The sequence below is a fragment of the Pinus tabuliformis genome, chromosome J, assembly GCF_031772625.1.
Source record: "Pinus tabuliformis cultivar Carrire ecotype Pingquan chromosome J, CPIR1, whole genome shotgun sequence".
NCBI lineage: Eukaryota > Viridiplantae > Streptophyta > Pinopsida > Pinales > Pinaceae > Pinus > Pinus tabuliformis.
Genome location: NC_142295.1, coordinates 1,140,261,594 through 1,140,267,056, shown reverse-complemented (window position 1 = coordinate 1,140,267,056; position 5,463 = coordinate 1,140,261,594). Strand labels below are relative to the sequence as shown.

The following is a 5,463-nucleotide window of genomic DNA, read 5'->3' as shown; positions in this document are numbered from 1 at the left end:
TTTCATTTAAACATATTGTAGAAAAACAAACATTTCGTAAAACCTATTCATTGCACAATGGAAAAATGTGTCAACATAACAGGAAAGCAAACATTGATGATTTTATCTTTTTATTATGCATTGTTATATCCATTATGTACACACTTAAGTTTGCAATCCCTTCCTTTCCTTGCATTGAAATAAATCTTTTTTTTCTAGTTTCCTTTCCTTGAATTGAAACAACTATTTTAAATATAAAAAAATCAGTTTCTATAAGCATCTATCTTGTTTATCTTCACAAAAAATTTGCCCGATAAAAATTACTCATAACAATAACACAAATCTTAGCATTCTAAAAACTTGCATGGATATTTTGTTTTCATGAAAAACGAAGACAGAAAGCCACTCCATCTTCCCATTCCTAAGGGTTATGAATAATATCCCAATGAAATGAAAATCAATGTCAGTTAAATATGAGTTGAAAGCATTGATTCATGACCATGCAATTTAGCTTTGTTTTTCCATATATTCAAAAGAATTTCATGAGCAATAAGAAATCTTGATAAACCCTATCAATAAGTAATCAATGTTTCATCAATTAATATTGTGTTTAAACCTCTAAAAACAACCACTAAAGAGTGACTAAGCATAAGCACATTATTTCGACATTATTTCCATTTGGAGTGTGTCAAGAAACAAAGTTGTGTAGGGTGACTAAGCACAAGTACACTACTTTGACATTATTTCCATTTGGAGTGTGTCAAGAAACAAAGTTGTGTATGTTTAAAGCATGGCTTATAACTGTTTTTAAATTTTCAATATTATTTCCATTTGGAGTGTGCCAAGAAATAAAGTTGTGAATGCTATAAAGCAGGGCTTAACAAGTGGAGAAGAGGAAACAATGTAGTAAATCAAAATGTCCCATACCAGACATGTCGATAGTATCAAAGTTTCCATTTGAACGGTTTTTAAATTTCACTAGTTTGCATATTCTAACAATGACCTTATCTGATTGTTTCCCAATGAAACAATAATGGCAGTCAGTCAATTTACAATAAGATATCCACTCATATAAATTCTCGCCATGTTATTAAAACAGCTAGAATTCATGCATCCATAGATAATTACAAGAACTATAAGCATACAAGTTTTGTAAATAGCATAAAACCTCTAGCTACTACAAATGGCATAAATAAAGCTTCCTATTAAGTTGATATCCAAAATGTGTGATTATACAACTTCCAACAGAAGGATCTCTCCCTCAGCAAGTCCAAATAAAACACAAAGGTTGTAGCAATGAAAAAATATAAGCATTACCCCATCAATCTGTATCAATATGTTTAAACAATAGTATCATCAAAACCCCATCAATCTGTATCAATATGTTTAAACAATAGTATCATCAAAAAGTTTGTTTAGTCAATTGCAGAACACACAAAGGCTGCAGCAATGAAAAAATATGAGCATTATCCCATCAATCTCTATCAATATGTTTAAACAATAGTGTCATCAAACAAGAAAGTTCGTTGAGTCAATTGCAGAAATAATATGTTTAAACAATAGCCATCAAACAAGAAAGTTTGTTGAGTAATGTTTTCTCAATTGAATTAATTCAATCTGAGCTCCAATAGTATTCAACCCAAAAATGTTGATTCAATTAATAAATATTTCTGAGTCTGACAAAGCTTCCGCATAAACCAGGTTTGTCTGAATGCAAAACTCATCTGGTACAAAGAAGGGTTTCAAAAATGGACCCTCAGAAAGAACATTCATGAATTATGCTCCAATGACAGAATTTCAATTTTTACACGGCCTAGAAAAAACATAGTGACCAGAATTACACCTAGATACTCATTTACATGTCACTTACAGTTGCTGAACAATATCTTATGAAAATTAGAATCTTGATAGAATCCCTCAACAACTGGAACACAGGTGAGGCATTTCACTGACAAGACACTACCATTATTCATGGTATTCTTGTAAACAAACGGTCGGTAGACACAAAGTAGTACAGTGTACTTCAACTTGTTCTTATGTTCCATTGAACTACCTTAAGGGTGGTTCCGAACCTTGTTTACTTAATGTTGGATTTGATCCGACATTTCCTTTATCTGGGGAAGGTCCAACACCCCATTTTCCTTCTTACTGTGAAGACTCAATAACATGAACTCCTCCATCTGTCATTCCAAGAGCAAATTTGATTCAGTTCGGATGGATGTGATGCAACGACTATAGGATAGGCATTACTGCTCAATAAATAACCAAACAATAAATTAAATCATAATATGCCTTGACAAAAGCCAAATCTAAAAAATAGACGTATCAACCATGACAGAATGAAAAAGCCCATTTACCTGTTCATTCCCAATGGTAAATATGCAGCAGGAGCAATGCGACAGAGAGGCCTCAAGCTTTCTGCATCAAACACTCCAACTGCACCATCACAGAAGCTCAGAAGCCCGCATAAACTAGGACATTGTTACATGAGTATATGGCACTTGAAATAGGAGCAGATAGGCAAATCATGAGGAGACCACTGCAATGCAACCATGTAACAAGCTCATCCAAACAGATACAGAAGGTAAGTGACATTCTATAACTGTCTACGTTTGAATTCAACACTTCTTACAAGTACTTACATGGCGCAAGCGCTCCAACTTGGAAGCATCATATATAGCAAGCTAGCTCTCATGCACAACCAACAAGTGAATTGAATCATTATGAAACTGTATTCGTACTCGTGTATCACCACTAGTGGTGATGATCTTCCTGGCTGTACTGGTACAACTTCCCACTGGTGGTGATGATCTTCCTGGCTGTACTGGTACAACTTTTGACTTTAGCTTGTCCCACCCATCTATGCCCCAGAGACATAACTGTGAAAAGACATGGTTGTGAGGACATGAACATTTCTACTCGGTAAATTTATGTAAACTTACGTAAACTTTAAAGTGAACATCACGGAGTCAGTAATAATAAAAGAAACCATATACCTGGGCATCAGCTGCAGAAGATATCAACACATGAAAAAGCCAGATTATAAATAATAATAAAAGAAACCATATACCTGGGCATCAGCTCCAGAAGGTACCAACACATTCAAAACATGTGAAAAAGCCAGGCCTGTGATTTTCTTTTGGTGCCCCCTTGAGGCTTCTTTTTACCTGTAAAAATTGCAGCAAGTTCAGAGCATGCCACTTAAAGGTCATTTTTGGTAAAAGGGCACAATGAAGAAAAATGATAAGAATTTTAAATTCAAAGATATATTCACAGGCAGCACCTCATCAACTCGAACATTGTATATTTGAATTGATGAATCCTCCATGCCAATTGCAATGATGTTATTGTCTTGAGGGTGGAAAGCCAGAAAAGTGGCTGCAGGAGGAGGTGGCATGAAAGTTGTCATGACTGCAATGAATCACTAATTAGCATGCCATGAAACCAGTGATTTAGATAAATTGGGAGCCTTTGAATTCTTAGCCTATAGTGAGGAACATTACACAAGAACCTTCTAGAGTGATCCTGAACTGAACCCCATTACCCACATAATTTGAAAGTTGGTGAGACATTAGAGAATAAACCCTATGCAGACAAATGTACTAAAACTGAAATCATATATATCATCGCAAACATTAAAATGAAACTGATCTTTAGGTAAAAGGTTATTTTACCTTAAATGTCATCATATTGAATAAGGAGACCTTGCCACCAGAAGCAGACATCACATATGAATCATTCTTAGACAAAGCTATACAAGCAACAACTTCTTCTGGATTTGTATCACCAATGTCATTGTTCATAACAATCCCGCTAGCTGGTGGAACAAAATACCAACTCTTAGTTACTTGCCAATCATTACTACATAAAATACAGCAGCAAATTATGTATCCAAAAGTATAACAAACATAAATAAATAAAACAAGCTAAAATAAAAAGGAAGCAAACAAAAACTACTAAAGAACCCCACCTTTCCGATGGATTTCGGCCACTCCACGGCCATTTCCATAGCTTATGGAGAGCATTGGATGTCAGTGCTAAAACAACAACACCGGAATTGGTGTATATCATTTTTACCACTTGCTATACCACATTACTTGTTTGGATCAATATCGACAGAATTTGTAGCACATAAAATTGTAAAGTATGTTAACCCTTAGTGTTTTGTTTTCTGTAATAGAAGGATGATTGCATACCTTGCTCGTATGCATTGTGTCAGGCAACCTGAGAGACCTACACTGACCCGAATCACTGATCTCAGTCAATTTTCAATTCTTGCTCTTGTCCGTGACCTCATCTAGAGGCCTTCTCTTAACATCTGGAGTCGGACTGCCGTCTATACTACTCTGCACACATGTTGTCTAGAGTATCAAAAAATTGTTAGAATTCATTGATCATATCATCCTATTCCTATAAATGATCCGGATTTAAACAGGAACGCAACAAATTACAGAGATAACCATATACACAAAGATGCAGCAGAAATAATACTTCATTTCATTAATGGAAAATACTGAAATATGCTTACAAACAGAAATGGAAATAAACTAGCTAGGGCGATGGTAGCTTATCTCTGAGAAGAGATGTGATGGCTACATGCCTCTGAACTGTGTTACAATGAGGCTCGAAGGCCTATTTATTGTTGAGAAACAATGGAAAAACCCTTAACATTCCAAAACCTAACCCTAGGAGATGAAACGCCAAACTGTGGGCCCCGTTTGGGGGTAAGTTGGTACATCAACTTCCCGGGGTCGTAACTTTGGCATATGATCTCCGTTTGACGCGTACAATAGCTCATTAGAAAGATCTATCCGAGCACTATCATTGTTGGAACGGGAAACACCAGTCCATTCCATGGACTCGTGTTGCCCCCGGATTCCCCAAAAAACGTCGTTTAGGGCCTCAAAACGGCTCCGGAAGTTCAGGACCCGAAAAACTGCTAAAAATAGTAAGTTGTGCTACAATTAAGGAAACTGAAAATGCTGAGAAAGACAATGGTGGGGGTCCAAGTGGACTTGGCAGGTGGCCACCAATATCCACCTGGATCATTCCTCCCCCCTTAGGAAGCAATGGTCCCCCTTGCGTTGAGCTCCTCCATGAGATGAGGAAACTTCTGCTGAACTTGTTCCCTGGTGAGCCACTTGCCCTGCTGAAGGAGTTGGCCCGCTTTGACAACTCGATACAGTTGGATATTCTGTTGGCGAGTGTTCTTGATCTGTGTGTCCATGATCCGATCAGTTGCAGCTTGTTCCATGCAATCTGGATTTAATTCTGTGGGTTTGAGTCGTTCTGCAATATCGGATGTGTCTAGCAATGGTGGAAAGTATGGCCGAAGGCGGTCCACATTGAATACTGGGTGCAGGCCAAGGAATGGGGGAATGCTGAGCTCAAATGCATTGTCTCCCATAGCCTTAGTAATGGTGTAAGGACCATATCGGAGTGGTCTCAATTTCCGATAGGCTCCAGTAAGGCGTTCCTTTTGCA

The 5,463-nt window shown here is 37.2% G+C and overlaps 1 pseudogene; it reads right to left on the bottom strand.

Moving 5' to 3' along the window:
• Nucleotides 1-2,137: 2,137 nt before the first annotated feature.
• Nucleotides 2,138-3,388, bottom strand: LOC149231116 (protein TOPLESS-RELATED PROTEIN 2-like; annotated as a pseudogene).
• Nucleotides 3,389-5,463: the final 2,075 nt, after the last annotated feature.